This window comes from Vulpes lagopus, chromosome X (assembly GCF_018345385.1).
Source record: "Vulpes lagopus strain Blue_001 chromosome X, ASM1834538v1, whole genome shotgun sequence".
Lineage (NCBI taxonomy): Eukaryota > Metazoa > Chordata > Mammalia > Carnivora > Canidae > Vulpes > Vulpes lagopus.
In genome coordinates this window covers 110428430-110445946 of record NC_054848.1, presented here as the reverse complement: position 1 = coordinate 110445946, position 17517 = coordinate 110428430, and the positions used below count along the sequence as shown (strand labels likewise).

At 41.1% G+C, this 17517-nt stretch overlaps 1 pseudogene; it reads left to right on the top strand.

Moving 5' to 3' along the window:
• The first annotated feature begins 4329 nt into the window (after positions 1 to 4329).
• Positions 4330 to 4886, top strand: LOC121482727 (annotated as a pseudogene).
• The last annotated feature ends 12631 nt before the right edge of the window (positions 4887 to 17517 follow it).

Below are 17517 nucleotides of genomic sequence, written 5' to 3'. Positions count from 1 at the left end.
ACAGACTAATAATCAGCAAAGAAATTGAATCACTAATCAAAAAACTCACCACATAGAAAATGTAGGACCAGATGGCTTCACAGACAAATTATACTAAGCATTTAAAGAAGAGCTTTTCCCCTAATGGAAGGAACACGACAGGGATGTCCACTCTCACCACTTTTCAACATAGTACTGGAAGTCCTAGCCACAGCAATCAGACAACAAAAAGAAATAAATGGCATCCAAATTGGTAAGAAAGAAGTAAAACTTTCACTATTTGCAGATGACTTGATATTCTATATAGAAAACCCAAGGAGCGTGTGGGTGGCTTAGTCAGTTAAGCATCCAATTCAGTTTCGGCTTAGGTCATGATCTCAGGGTAATGAAATCAAGCCCCACATCAGGCTCTGTACTGAGCACAGAGTCTTCTTGAGGTTCTCTCTCATTCTCTGCCCCTCTCCTGTTCTCATGTGCTCTCTCTCTCTCTAAAAATAAGTAAATAAAATTTAAAAGAAGAAAACCCAAAACACCCCACCAAGAAACTGCTAGAACTAATAAACACATTCAGTGAAGTCACAAGATATAAAATCAAGGTATAGGAATCTGTTCCAGTTCTATATACGAATAATGAAGCAGCAGAAAGAACAATTAAGGGGTCAATCCCACCTTCAACTGCACCAAAAATAATAAGGTACTTAGGAATAAACCTAAACAAAGAGGTAAAAGATCTGTACTCTGAAAACTATAAAACACTGATGAAAGAAATTAAAGGTGACCCAGAAATGGAAAGACATTCCATGCTCATGGATTGGAAGGACGAATATTGTTAAAATGTCTATACTACCCAAAGCAATCTACATATTTAATACAATCCCCATCAAAATACCATGAGCAAAACTAGAACAAACAATTCTAAAATTTTTATGGAACCACAAAAGACTCCATATAACCAAAGCAATCTTGAAAAAGAAAAGCAAAGCTGGAGCTATCACAATGGACTTCAAGTTATATTATAAAGCTGTAGTAATCAAAACTGCATGATACTGGCACAAAAATAGACAATAGGTCAATAGAACAGAATAGAAAGCCCCCAAATAAACCCACAACTATATGGTCAACTAATCTTTGACAAAGCAGGAAAAAGTATCCAGTGGGAAAAAGACAGTCTCTTCAACAAATGGTGTTGAAAAACTGGACAGCAACATGCAAAAGAAAGAAACTGGACCACTTTCTTACACCAGACACAAAAATAAATTCAAAATGGGGCACCTGGGTGGCTCAGTTGGTTAAGCATTGCACTCTTGATTTTGGCCTAGGTCACAGTCTCAGGGTCCTGGGATCAAGTCCCACACCAGACTCCATGTGTAGCAGGGTTTTCTCGCTCCCTCTTCCTTGTGCTCGTTCTCTCTCTCTCTCTCTCTCTCTATCTCTAAAATAAATAAATAAATATTTTTAAAAATTAAAAAATAGGAGTGCCTGGGTGACTCAGTTGGTTAAGCAACTGCCTTTGGTCAGGTCATGATCCCGGAGTCCTGCGATCGAGCTCCATGTCTGGCTCCCTACTGAGCAGGGAGCCTACTTCTCCCTCTCCCTCTGCCCCACCCCCTGCTCATGCTCTTGCTCTCTCTCTCAAATAAATAAATAAAATCTTTATTTTTTTAATTTTAAAAACTAAAAGAAATAAATTCAGGAGCACCTGGATGGCTCAGTTGGTTGAACATCTGCCTTCGGCTTGGGTTGTGATCCTAGGACCCTGGGATCAAACCCAGCATTGGGCTCCTTGCTCAGTAGGAAGCCTGCTTATCCCTCTACCTCCGGCTCCCCCTCATATGTTAACTAACTGTGCTCTCTCTGTCAAATAAACAAATCAAATCTTTAAAAAAAATTCAAAATGGATCAAAGATCTAAATGTGAGACTTGAAACCATAAAAATCCTATAAAAAACAAGGCAGTAATCTCTGACATCGGCTGTGGCAACTTTTTTCTAGATATGTTTCCTGAGGCAAGGGGGAAAAAGCAAAAATAAATTATTGGGACTACAAAATAAAAAGCTTCTGTACAGTGAAAGAGACAATCAACAAAATGAAAGAGCAATCTACAGAATGGGAGAAGATATTTTCAAATGACATATCCAATAATGGGTTAGTATCCAAAATATATAAAGAACTAATACAAATCAACACCCAAAAACCAAATAATCAAATTTAAAATGGGCAGAAAATATGAACAGACATTTCTCCAAAGAAGACATACAGATGGCCAACAGACACATGAAAAGATGTTCATCACTTACCATCGGAGAAATGCAAATTAAAAGCACAATGAGATATCACCTCACACCTGTCAGGATGGCTAAAACAACAAAAGAAACAACAGGTGCTGATGAGGATGTAGAGAAAAAAAGAGCCCTGTTGCACTGTTGGTGGGAATGCAAACTGGTGCAGCCAATATGGAAAACAGTATTGGCGGTTATTCAAAAAGTTAAAAATAGACCTACCTTATGATCCAGCAATCACACTACTAAGTATTTACCTAAAGGATATGAAACACTAATTCAAAAGGATACACGTGCCCTGATGATTATAGCATCAGTATTTACAATAGTCAAGATATGGAAGCAGCCCAAGTGTCTTTTGATTGATAAATGGATAAAGAAGAGGTTAGGGGCACCTGAATGGCTCAGTCAGCATCATACTCTTCATCTCACCTCAGGTCTTGATCTCAGGGGTCATGAGTTCAAGCCCCACATTGGGCTCTAAGTTTTTGGAGCCTACAGACTCAAAAAAAAAAAAAAGAGGTTGTGTATATATACAATGGAATAATACTCAGCCATAAAAAAAGAATGAAACCCTACCATTTGCAACAACACGGATGGAGCTAGAGAGCATTATGCTAAGTGAAACAAGTCAATCAGAGAAAGACAAATACCATATGACTTCATTCATATGTAGAATTTAAGAAACAAAACAAACAAGCAAAGGGTAAAAATAAGAGAGAGAGAGAGAAATCAAGAAACAGATTCTTAATTACAGGGAACAAACTGATGGTTACCAGAGGGGTTAAATAGGTGATGAGGATTAAGGGAGTGCACTTGTGGTGATGACCTCCAGGTGATATATGGAAGTGTGAATCACTATATTGTACACCTGGAACTAATATAACATTGTATATTAACTAACTGGAATTAAATAAAAACTTAAAAAATGAATAACTACTGATAAACACTACAGCCTGGATAGATCTTCAAGGAATTATCCTTTTAAAAATCCCTTAAAATGTATATACAATATGATTTAATTTATAGAACTTTCTTGAACCATTAGAATTCTAGAGATATAGATTAATGGTTACTAGGGGTTACAAAACTGGGAGGAGGGGAAAGTGAGTGTGGGTATAAAGGGGTAATTGGAAGGATCCTTGTGGTGATGGCACTCTTCTATATCTTGATTGTGGTGGTCCTCATGCAAATCTACACATATGGTAAAATATTTATAACTAAATAAACACACATATATATGCACCACATGTAAAACTGGTGAAATCTGAATATTGTAGATATATCAATGTCAATTTCTTGATTGCAATGTTGTATTATATTTCTGCAAATTATTACCATTGGGGTAACTAAGTACAAGATAGACTGAGATCTTTCAGAGTTATTTCTTAATAACTGCATATGAACCTACAATTCTATAAAAATAAGAACTACAGACTAAAAACTACAAGTACTGTATAGAGAAATGGATGAAATAATGAAATAAATGGAGATATATACCTTGCTCATGGATTGGGAGATTCGATATTGTTAAGATGTTAATTCTTCCTAAATCCAGTGACAGATTCAACACAATCTCAGTCAAAATTCCAGAGAAACTTTTTAAATAGAAATCGAAAGCATGTAAGAATCTAGAATATTCAGAAGAACCTTACAAAAGAACAACAAAGTTGGAAAGTCTACGTTACTTCATTCCAAGGCTTATAGTAAAGCAACAATAATGAAGAAAGTGTGGTATCGGCACAGTGACAGAAATATACCAATGGAAGGGATGTCTGGCTGGCTCAGTCACTGGAGCATGTGACTCTTGATCTTGGGGACAGACGTTCCAGTCCCACGTGTGTGATTACTGAAAAATAAAATCTCCCAAAAAAAGAAATATGCCAATGGAACAAAATTGAGACCTGCATGTTATGTATATACAGACATCTGATTATAGACAAAGATTTAAAGGAAGATTATAGGGGAAATAAACTTCTTTCAACAATTGAGTGTAGCCCCCCCCCCTCGCCCTCGGGACTCAGTCGCCCACGCTCTCCCTGCGCTGGGCCAATGGCCCCCGGGCCGGGGTCATGGGGGGCCTCTTGGGGCACGCCACACTGCCCGGGCTGCTGAGTGGCCCTAGGTCCCCGGGCCGAGCCTGCTCACGCCCCAACTCGGGAGGGTCCTCCTGGACTCCAGAGTGGACCCTGGTTGCAGTGGAGCCAGATGGGGTGCAGCGTTGGCTTGTGGGGGGTGTGATCCAGGGCTTTGAGAGGAGGGGCTTCAAGCAGGTGGGGGTGAAGATGCTGTAGGCGCCGGACAGAGTCCTGGCTGAGCACTACCATGATCTGCAGACGAAGCCCTTGTACCCAGCCCTCATCAGCTACAGGACCTCTGGCCCCGTGGTGGCCATGGTCTGGGAAGGCCCCAATGTGGTCTGCTCCCCGAGGACTGTGATAGGGCACACCGACTCAGCTGAGACCGCCCCCGCACCATCGGGGGACTCAGCGTCCACATCAGCAGGAACATCATTCACGCCAGCGACTCCGTGGAGGGGACCCCGAGGGACAGCCAGCTATGGTTTCAGGGCAGCGAGCTGGTGCACTGGGCAGACGAAAACCACCAGAGCAGCATCTACGCGGCCTGAGCACTCGGGCTGCCCTCAGCCACCCCAGCAGCCACTCAGGATCAACTACCTTTGTCGTCCAGACCCCGAGCCCACACCCACAGTCTGCTCTTCTGTCCCAGACCCCGTCTACCTTCTGCTCCACCTACCCCGAGGAACTGAACAACCAACTCTATGTGCCTTTTACTATCCTGAGCCAGGAAGAAATTGGACCAAATCCTTTCCATACCAAAGTGCGCCAGACAACCTTTGGGGTGTCTCCAAAAGTATGTAGTGTAAGCGCCCTTCCCCAAAGGGGTGTGGGACATTAGCATTCACTGTGTTGTGGAGGGCGTGGGTCGTTTATTACAGTTTCTGCCATCTCTGAGATTAGGGATGAGGACTTCATGCAAAGTAGTAAGAGTTTGAGAGTAAAAATAAAGCTTACCCGCTCACACACACACACACACACACACACACACACACACACCTGAGTCTAGAAAAATTAGATACCCATATATAAAAATAAATAAATAAATTTTGATCTATACTTCACACCATACAAAAAGTTAAACCAAAATGGATCACAAAACTAAATGTAAAACCTAGAACTATGAAACTTCCAGAAAAAGGAGAAAATATTTATTAATTTGAGTTATTGATCAATTTTTAGATACATTAAAAAGCACAATCTAGTAGTGAAATAAAATTGATAAATTAGACTTCATTCGAATAAACTAATCTTTGAAAGGCACTATTAAGGGGTGGGTGGGTGGCTTAGTCAGTTGAATGTCTAACTCTTGGTTTCCGTTCAGGTAATGGTATCATGGGTAATGGGATCGAGCCGGTGTCAGGTTCCACACTCAGCAAAGAGTCTGCTTGAAGATTCTCTCCTTCTGCCCTTCCCACCATGTGCATACTTGCACACACAGTCTCTCTCAAATAAATAAATTTTTTTTTAAAGGCACTATTAAGAGAGTTAAAAGACAAGCTAGAGTCCTGGAGAAAATATTTGCCAGTCACATATTTATTATAAAGGACTTGTACTGACAATGTGTAAAGAGCTCTCAAACCCAGTAATAAGGAATCAAACAATCCAATAAAAAGTAGGAAAAGGATTTATTTTTTTAAGATTTTATTTATTCATGAGAGAAACAGAGAGAGAGAGAGGCAGAAACACAGGCAGAGGTCGAAGCAGGCTCCATGCAGGAAGCCCAATGTGGGACTCAATACCGGGTCTCCAGGATCAGGCCCTGGGCTGAAGGCGGCGCTAAACCGCTGAGCCACCCGGGCTGCCCCGATTTATTATTTTTTAAAGATTTTATTGATTTATTCATGAGAGTCACAGAGAGAGAGAGAGAGAGAGAGAGAGAGAGAGGCAGAGACATAGGCAGAGGGAGAAGCCGGCTCCATGCAGGAAGCCCGATGTGGGACTCGATCCCAGGACTCTGGGATCACGCCCCGGGACAAAGGCAGACACTCAACTTCTGAGCCACCTGGGCATCCCAGGAAAAGGATTTAAATAGTCACATAACCAAAAGAGATACACAATAGCAAAAAAGTCACATGAATAGATGCTCAGCATAATTTTTTGTTAGGGAAATGCAATAAAACCACAATGAGAGATACAACAAGTCTATAAGAATGCCTAAAGTTGAAAAGGCTAACCATACCAAGTGTTAGGGAGGATGTGAAGCACTGAAACTTTCATACACAACTTGTTAAAACATGAAATGATACAATCATTTTGGAAAATAGTTGAGCATTTCTTAAAAAGTTAAACATACACCTACCATTCCACTCCTAGATTTTTACCAAAGAGAAAGGAAAATAAATGTCCACACAAAGATTTATATATACATGTTCACACAAGCTTTACTTATAATAGCCAATACTGGAAACTACCCAAAAATGAGGTGTATAGGCCAATTGTGGTATGTCCACATGATGTAATACTACTCAGAAATAAAAAGGAATGAAGTATTGATGTACCTACTGAAGACTTAGCTCCCCCTATGCTGGTGACTTTCACCTCTCTAGAAAATTTCCTCCTTGGAGCACCTGGGTGCTCAGTTGGTAAAAAGTGGCTGACTCTTGGTTTTCGCTCAGGTCATGATCTTATGGTCCTAGGATCAAGCCCCCACTCAGCAGGGAGTCTCCTTGAAGATTCTCTCTCTTCCTCTTCCTCTCCTCCTACACTCTCTCACACACTCTCTCTAAAATAAATACATCTTAAAAAGAAGAAAAAAAGAAAATTTCCTCCTTAACCCAATTCAAGATCCATTATTTCTTTACTCTGGATTTCCTAGTACTTTTATATTACATATGCACTTTTTCAAAAAGTGCACACAGTAATATATTGCTTATTAATTCAGTATAAAGCCACAAATCTGCATTCCTCTCTCATGTATACTGATTCACAAGATAACAAAAGCTGGGATGCCTGGGTGGCTCAGTCAGTTGAGTGTCTGCCTTTGGCTCAGGTCATGATCCCAGGATCCTGGGATCGAGCCCCATGTCACCCCATGTCAGAATCCCTGCTTGCTGGGGAGCCTGCTTTTCCCTCTCCCTCTGTTCCTCCCCCAACCCCTCCCCCTGCTAGTGCTTTCTCTCACTCTGATCTCAATCTCTCTCTCTCAAATAAATAAATAAAATCTTTAAAAAAAAAAAAACTTCTCATCATAGAACATTCCACCTAACAACTGCAGAATATATATACCTTTCAAATATACCAGGAACATGCATCTAGGTAAACCATATTATAGGCTATAAAATAATTCTCAGTAAATTCCAAGTGATTCAAATCATACGGAGTATATTTTCTAGCCAAAAGAATGAATTTAAATTAGAACTCAAAAACAGAACAACTATGTAGAACACTAAATATTCAGAAATTAAGCAACACAAATTTAATAATCCGTGGATCAGGGGATCCCTGGGTGGCTCAGTGGTTTAGCACCTGCCTTCAGCCCGGGGCGTGATCCTGGAGACCCAGGATCAAGTCCCACATCAGGCTCCCTGCATGGAGCCTGCTTCTCTCTCTGCCTGTGTCTCTGTCTCTCTCTCTCTCTCTGTGTCCCTCATGAATGAATAAATAAAATCTTAAATAATAATAATAATAATAATAATAATAATAATAATAATAATCCGTGGGTCAAAGGAGAAATCACATAAAATATTAGAAAATATTTGAACTGAATGAAAATGAAAAAATATCAAAATTTAAGGATTTCAGGTAAGGCACTATTTGATGGAAGATATATAGCTTTAAATGCTTATATTAAAAAATAAAAGGAGCTCCTGGGTGGCTAAGTTGGTTGGAAATCCAACTCTTGATCCTAGCTCAGGTCATGGTCTCAGGGTCGTGGGATCATATATATACATATATATATGACAACCCATTAAGATGGCAAACCTAAATAAATGGAGAAAAATACTGTGTTCATAGATTGCAAGACTCAGCATACTAAAGCCATCAACTCTTAAATTAATATATAGGTTTAATGCAAATCCATAAAAATTTCAGCAAGGTTTTTTTGTAGATAATAGACACACTTATTATAAAATTTATGTGGAAAGGCACAAGCCTTAGAATAGCTAAAATAATCTTGAATAATAAAAGAATCATGAAGGAGGAATCACTCTACCTGATATTAAGCCCTACTATTTAGCTACAGTAATCAAGACAGTGTGACTCTGATCAATGGAACAGAATAAAGAACTCAGAAATAAACTCATGCAAATGTGCCCAACTGATTTTTGACCAAGGCATAATAGGAATGATAGTCTTTTCCAAAAATAGTGCTAGAGTAATTGGACATCCATAGGCAAAAAAGTTATAATAATAAACTTAAAAAGATCATTGACCGGGGCTCCTGGGTGACTTAGTAGGTTAAATATGTGCCTTTGTTTCAGGTCATAATCTCAGGGTCCTGCAATTGAGCCCTGCATCAGGCTCTCTACTCAGTGAGGAATCTGTTTCTCCCTCTCCCTCTGTTCTCTCTCTCTCATGCTCTGTCTTTTTCTGTCTCTCTCTCTCTCTGTCCCTTTCTCAAATAAATAAAATATTTAGAAAAATCATTTACCTAACCCTTATACCTTATACAAGAATTAACTCAAAATGGAACAGAGACTTAAGTGTAAAATGTAAAACTAAAACTTTTAGGATAAATTTATAGAAACTTTTGAAAATGTCTGAAAACTTCTAAAAATTTTTTTCAAAACTTTGAGGAAAAAGAAATGGGAGGAAAGCTTCAGGATCTAGGGCCAGACAATGTGTTCTTATGCTTAACACCAAAAGCAAGATTCATAAAAGGCAACATCAATGAATTGGACTTCATCAAAATGAAAAACTTTTGTTCAGTGAAAGTCCATGTAAAAAGGATGAAAAGACAATCTATGGAGAAAATATATCCAACAAAAGACAAGAATCTAGAATATATAAAAACTCTCAAAAGTTAGCAGTTTAAAAAAGCAGATAATCCAACTAGAAAATGGTGTATCTCTATGGTATACTTCTTTTTTTGAGAGAGAAAGAGAGAATGTGTGCAAGTGGGTGGGGGCCAGAGGAAGAGAGAGAATCCCAAGCAAACTCCCCACTGAGCATGGAGCCCACTGAAGGACTCAATACCACAACTCTAAGACCATGACCTGAGCCAAAGTCAAGAGTTGGATGCTCAACTGACTGAGCCATCCAGGTGCCCCTCTCTATGGTATACTTCTTTTTGTTTTTAAGATTTTATTTGGGTAGCCCCGGTGATGCAGCGGTTTAGCGCTGCCTGCAGCCCAGGGCGTGATCCTGGAGACCCTGGATCGAGTCCCACATCAGGCTCTCTGTATGATGCCTGCTTCTCCCTCTGCCTGTGTCTCTGCCTCTCTCTCTCTCTCTCTGTCTCTCTGAATAAATAAATAAAATCTTTAAAAAAATAAATAAAATCATTTTAAAAATTTATTTATTTATTCATAAAAGACTCAGAGAGAGAGGCAGAGACACAGGCTGAGGGAGAAGCAGGCTCCTTGCAGAGCACCCAGTGTGGAACTCGATCCCAGGACCCAAGGATCATGCCCTAAGTTGAAGGCAGGCACTCAACCCTGAGCCACCCAGGCATCCCTCTATGGTATACTCCTAGCCAAAAGCATAAAGGGGTACTGGCTGGCTCAGTCAGAAAAGCATGCAAATCTTGATCTTGGGGTCATGAGTTCAAGCCCCACCCTAGGTGTAGAAATTACTAAAAGAAAATAAATAATAATATTTTAAAATTTTAAAAAGGCCGTGATATATTTTTAAAAAATTAAAAGGCTCAAAAGAGACATTTCACTGAAGAAGATCTATAGATGGCAAGTAGCACAGGAAGGATGTTCAAGATCATTAGCCATTAGGGAAATAGTCGGAAAAAGGGGGACCTGGCAACTGCTACCACAGCAGCCAGAATCACACCACAAGCCCAGTATGTACAGTGTGGACGCTGCTGCTGCTGTTGACATGAATGTTGGATGGACATCACAGTGAGCATGTGGCCATGTAGGTCATCCAGGACCCCACCGAGGCCCCACTTCTTTTGCAAGGAGTACTGGGGGAATGAGTGACTGGTGTTTGAAGTTCTTAGCTTCTATCCTAGAAGGCAGGATTATAGAAAGGGAATGTCATTGAAGGGCTCCTAAAAAAAAACAAAAGATGCTGCATTTCCTATCTAGAGTTCAGACCATGAGAAATGACATTCCCACTTCATTCCTGATGGCCAGATCATGCTTAGAGAACTGGATTTACTTCTGAGCTTCACTATATAAACAGGGCATTATAAAACAAGAGAACGCACAGAGGAGAGTGACAATGGCATGTAAAGAAAACTGCTTTGAAAACTAGTGGAAAGAAGACACTTACAGGGCTCCGAAAGCTGTTTTCAAATGTGTTAAAGGACTATCACAAAGGGAAAATGGTCTGTTAATTTTGTCTGGCTACAGAGGACAGGAGCTAGGACCAAGTGTTAGGGAAATAGATTTCAGCTTCAAATAGGGGAAAAACCTGTAATAATTTAAACGGGTCTAAGTGGAAAGCCCTTCTTTGAAAAATTAGATCTTAAATGTTCTCAACACACACACACACACACACACACACACACACACACACACACACACGGTAACTACGTGAGGCGATGGCTATGTTAACTAACCTTATTGTGATAATCATTTCCCAATACATATGCATATCAAATCATCCTGTAAACCTGACTTGTATACAATGTTAGATGTCAAGTATGAATCTCAAAGCTGGGAAAACAAAACCAAATACCTGTTGTTTTTCAACTATATTGAATCTATAGATAATTATTATGTTTAAATGTTTACTTCTCTGATTCATGACCATATTCTATCAATACGAATCTTCTTAATTTGGATCTTCTTTAATATACTTCAATAAATTTTTATATTAACAAAAAGAAGTTCCTGGGCCTTACTCCACAGCAGTGGCACAGCATCTGAGCTTGGCAGCTTCAGCCTATCTAGAAGGCCAATAGGGCCAAGGCTACCAAGCGTTGACTGAAGGATTCAGTAGCCTCTTGTTAAATAACTGTTGCATTAGAAGGAGAGCTGGTGTGTTAAAATTTGGTCCAAGTTTAGTAAGTCAGTTTGGAAGAGGAGAGAAGGGCATTATTCTAAGAATATGGGACAGATTGTCCCAAGGCCTAGCCCCGACAAACTTGAGTTGTGGAGTGATGGGACTATCATAATAGGAGAATCAGGAGGAGGGGAAGGAAGAGGAGGAGAGGAGAAAGTGAGGAATGGGAGCTGAGAGCAAGTCTCCTAACTTCCTGGCTAGGATACTTTCTTTACAACCTCTTAGAAGAACTTCCCCACTACTCCCTCTTCTTGCCTTATGACTACTTTATAGCAACTACCTCTCTAATGCTAAGGATATTTCATTTTCTATTAAGGCTTTGCTGTTTAACCTCATTTTAAAGGTTTTGTGATGGCATTTATTCTTATGTCACAGGGGTTTGAGCCATGGTGTTGTCTTAAGAGCTTTAGTTGGAAGAGAGGCCAAATGTGCTGACTCCCAGATAATTAGGAGAAGTGTGAAAAATGAACATGGGCAAGAAAATGTCAGGGTTTATGAACAGGATAAGGTTTAGGAATCACTATAGTAGGGGATCCCTGGGTGGCTCAGCGGTTTAGCGCCTGCCTTCGGCCCAGGGCATGATCCTGGAGTCTCAGGATTGAGTCCCACATCGGGCTCCCTGCATGGAGCCTGCTTCTCCCTCTACCTGTGTCTCTGCCTCTCTCTCTCTCTCTGTGTGTTTCTCATGAATAAATAAATAAATAAAATCTTAAAAAAAATTAATCACTATAGTAGTTGGCCCAGGACAGGACGGAGGAAACTGGCAGATGCCAAGCAGTTGTCAGAAGAAGTAGTTCACAAGCACACGTCAAACACCTCTTGACAGTTCCTGGGACATCGGACAAGGAATTCAATGGGAATTGGATTCTCTCTTTAAAAATGGATAGAATCTAAGGCAAATAAATACTATACATTTTCATCAGTGTAAACAAATTCTTCCTCTCAGCCACCATGATTAAGAGAGACATGGGATAAAAAAAAAAAAAAAAAGAGAGAGAGAGAGACATGGGATGCTTCAGGAAAATTCTACATTTATAAGATGAAAAGGTTATGAGGCTGTCCATCCCCAGGAAATAAATTATACAAAGCACACAGTCAAAGGCCTCGGGGGAGAAAGAAGAAAGCAGAAATTTGCCATCGATTTTAGCTTCTTAGCAGCACACTGCTAAGTGATCTTTCTCCCCAGTCCCTCTAAAGACAGAGAACCGTAAGTGCAAGTTTTACAGAGTGCCAGAGAGAGTGTGGTGTCACCATGGTATCGGGCCACGGGAGGCAAAGCTGACTGAATGGTGGTCCATCTTAGTTAATGATGTTGCTAGGAGACCCACATTTGCCAAGGCTCTACCCACTCTGCTTTCTGTGCATCATTTACCCACCACAAATAACATGGCAGCATCACCCACAAAGTTGGAAGGATGCCCATCACAAAACAGACTGGGCAAGGCCCCTGCAGCCAAGGCAGAAGGCAGCCTGTTGCTGCTCCCCACACACTGGCCATACTGTCCCTTTGAGGCAGCTCACCCATTTCCCCCTGACACCCACCACCAGGCCGCCAGGCCGGAACGGCTGCCAGGCCCGCTGTGCTCTGGCTTAGGCAGCCCACGCTGCAAAGCGGGCAGGAGGCGTCCCAACAGTGACAGTGAGAATCTGGCTGCGGGCAAGGTAAAGGACAGGCCTGGCGGAAATCTCACCGGGAAACCGGAAGTCATGCAACACTAGGATGGGACTGCTGGGAGCAGCTGGCAGCAGGAAACAGCCTGAGAGTGATCCGCTGTGCCTGCAGTACTTAATAAGCACACAGTTTCTGCAAGACGCTACCCTGGTCACTGGGGACCACAGGTAAACCAGAAACTGTACAGCCCATCAGCGAGTCCCTAAATCTCTAACTAGAAACCAACATGTGCACTGCTGAAGCAGAGGGGTGAGCTAAATGCTGCGAGGAGACCAAGAAGGAAAATCCACCAATAACCCAGGAGAAGCCATTGGCTCCTTTCAGTGCTCCTTAGGGGCAGGGGATTATGGGAGTCAGTACAACTTACATGTATAGGGTCAGGACAGAGTAGCAGGGATGGCTGGCTGGCTGCCTGAGGCAATGAGGGAGAAAAGGGGAGAGAGTCACTAGCACTAGGTCTAGAAGCATGATAAGAATCTCATCAAACCCCAAGGTAGATTAGACCCAGGAAATGTGGCTTCTAGATCAGTGCTGTCCAATCAAATGCAACGTAAGCTACATATCCAAGCCCATACTTATTTTGAAATTTTCCAGCAGTCACACTGAACAAAAAAATTAAAAAGAACACATGAAATTAATAGTATATTTTTTATTTCACAGAATATATCCAAAAATTGTCATTTCAATGTATAATCAATTTAGACACATTGTTAATATTTTATGAAGTAGTTTACTTTTTTTTTTTTTTTGCATGCTAAGCTCTCAATTAGGACCAGCCACATTTCAAGTGGCTGCTGACCATTGTATTGGACAGCACTGTTCTAGACAAAGGGGTTGGGATCAGAGAATAGAAGAAAAAAGAACAAAAGCTAACAGCACCTATAAAGATCCAAGCTTTGGCAATGATATCCATACCAGTGCATAAAAGAGTCAGGTAACAATAACAGGCCTTGCTCGTAAAGAGGATTACAACTACCACTCATCAAGTTCTTGCTGTGTACAATCACTTTACATGCACCAGATCATTTCATTCTTAGAGAGACCCCATGAAGTTTATAGGCCATCATCCCCTTTCTACAGATGAGAAAACTGAGCCTCAGAGATGTGAAATAGCCTGTCCAAGGTCACAAAGCTGGTAAGAAAGAGGATTTGAGTTTATGTTTGACTGAGTCTGAAGAAAGTCCTCTCAACCACCACTCACTACATTTAAATTGCTCCTCACCTGCTGCTTGGCCTCCTACGATGCATCATGCATCGGCCTCCTTAGATCAAAAGCTGCCTGTGTCGGGCAGCCTGGGTGGCTCAGCAGTATAGCACCACCTTCAGCCCAGGGCCTGATCCTGGAGACCTGGGATTGAGTCCCACGTCGGGCTCCCTACATGGAGCCTGCGTCTCTCTTTCTCTCATGAATAAATAAAATCTTTTTTTAAAAAAAGCTGCCTGTGTCAAGACTGTCTTACTCATCTTGGCATCTCCTCCCATAGGTACCACTTCTAAGATGACCAGAGCTTATGAATGAATGAAGGTCACTCTTAGTTTCATTTGTTTATTTACATATTCTGACCCCTAAATGTATCCACAGGGCTGGGTGCTGAATGACTGTTGAACATCTCTCCCCACCCCCAACCGCCACTGTCCAAGTCTTATTCACCCTGAAAGAAAATAATAAATGCAACCTTTGAGGTTATGGAAAAAGAATGTACAAGCCATTGGATTTGGCCAGGGAGGAAGTCATCGGTGATTCTGGAGGGCACAAGTTCAGGAAAATGCAGGAAAGAAATTTGAGGGGCTTGGATCCTCCAGATAAAGTGAGGGCCTCTGCTCAAGGTAAGGGGTGAGGGGAGGCTGGGTTTTGAGGAGAGCAGAGTGGAAGAGAGTAGGAAAAGGCTGCAGGATCCACACAAGGGAAAGGCAGGATGGCAATGCAAGGGGCAGCCTTAACTGACAAGGCCTCACAACCTGGGCAATATTTAGTCAAGGATTGGATGAGGTCACTGAAATACACTATGTGGATAGAGAAGAGATAGAGGAGCAGATGTGGAGCACCCTGCCACTGATCTACAGGTAGCAGTATGAAGGTAATATGGAAGTCACTAGTGACATTGACCACAGTACTCTCACTGGTAGGAGTTAAAACCTCACTAGAGTAGGTTCAAGTGTGAAGGGGAGAAGACAAATTGGAAAGAATGCATCCAAACCATTTTCTTGAGGCATTTTACTGTAAAAGGAGGTTTAGGAAGAGGATGCTGAGGATGTTGTTGAAGCCCTGAAGAGTAGGAGCAGAGAGGATAATCTGGAGGCTGTTGGAAGATTAGGGGGGCACATTTTTAACTGATGCTCATTATTTTAAAAAACACACTTTTTAATGAAGTAACTAAAATGGGAGAATAAAAAGTCCAACTGCTACTGGTGATCTGCATCACTATATGGGATAATACATTACTTTGATGAAGATGGTGATAATGACAGTAATCAATAATAATATTGATGATAAAAACTACAATCCAACAGTTGAGTGACTGCTATGTGCCAAGCTCTGCGTTATGTACTATGAAATTAACTCTTTGATCCTCACAACCACAGCAGGTAGATTTGACAGATAAGAGAACTGATGCACAGAAAGATTACATAACTTTCCCAAAGGTGTATGTTGGTGAAGTTAGGATGTGACCCCAAACATTCTGCTTCCAGATCCCTTGTGAGAATTAGGAGTGTGGGTGGCCGGTGCTGACACAGTGAGGTAAATAACAATTCTTGCTTTCCAGAGTGACGACTCACCTGGGTAGGCAGGTACACATGGTGGAGATACTTCTATCTCTTCTCTATCTTGCCCAAACGATAAGCATAAACAGATGTGCCAGATCCTCAAACATTCCAATGTTCTTCCCTTCTGGTCCGATTGAGACACTCTTCAGCTCCTTAGAGAATGTTAGTAGAATACAGACCCTCTACTTCATGCACTTGCTCATATTATGTGGTTAATGCACATATTTCTCTGAGGTTTCATAAATTTCAGGGAAGCTACAGTAGAAATCAACACACAAGAAGTTTTTGAGGAGAAATAAGCTAGCACTAGTAGGTCTGGGTAACACTGAAAAAATTATTGCTATTTTCCGGCTGAGTAATCCCCATTATGAAATGACTTGAGCTCTCCATCTAATACAGCAGAGAAAAAAAGAGTAGGATGTTCCCTTACAATGCCTATCAGTGGCATTGGCACATGGAGGAGAAGTGGAAGGTGACCCTGGCAGTGGTTGTTTGTCAGGTCAGGCATGGCTATTGCATTTACATCCTGAGTTGAAGGAAGAAATTTCACCAGATCTCCTCCTCCTCCTTCAAACAACTCAAATGGCCAAGCTGAGATGGGAAAGGAGGAGTAATGGAAACATTAAAAATGAGGGGTATTCAAGTCCCCACCCTTGGGCTATGCACCTGACCACCTAAGAGCTATCAAAGGAAAGGACCATTAGATCTTCTCAAGAGAATGTACCAGAGAAATTAAAAAGGACCACCCCAACTGAGCTGCAGACCTCATCCTAAGACATGTTGACTATCTTTTTGTTTGTTTGGGGTTTTTTTGTTTTGTTTTGTTTTGTTTTGTTTTGTTTTGTTTTGTTTAGAAGTTCATTTTTATTAAACAAAACTCTCAGAAAGCAAGCAAGAAAAAAAGATAAAAGACCTCAACAATTGGAAAAGTTGGGGAAGGAGGGGAAAATCTGAAAGCAAGCAAGATGAAAATAATGAAAATACCAGCTGACATAAAACAGGGATAGAATGCAGTCTAATCCCCAGACTCCTGAGCAAGGACGTATGCAAAATTAGCACGGGAACACAAAACTACAACAGAAAGACGGGACGCGTAGCATCGGGACCAAGTATCAAACAAAGCATATCGAATTCGGAACTTGCTCATCAAACTGGATTAATTCTCCCTTTTGACGAAATGCATTTTGAGTTCAGGTTACATCACAGGAATATTTTTTTTCTTTTTTTTATTATTTTCTTTTCCTTTTTTATTGGAGTTCAATTTGCCAACATATAGCATAACACCCAGTGCTCATCCCACCAAGTGCCCCCCTCAGTGCCCGTCACCCAGTCACCCCAACCCTCTGCCCATGTCCCTTTCCACTACCCCTTGTTCGTTTCCCAGAGTTAGGAGTCTCTCATGTTTTGTCACCCTCACTGATATTTTCAATCATTTTCTCTCCTTTCCCCTTTATTCCCTTTCACTAATTTTTATATTCTCCAAATGAATGAGACCATATAATGTTTGTTCTTCTCCGATTGACTTACTTCACTCAGCCTAATACCCTCCAGTTCCATCCACTTCAAAGCAAATGGTGGGTATTCATCGTTTCTAATGGCTGAGGAATATTCCATTGTAT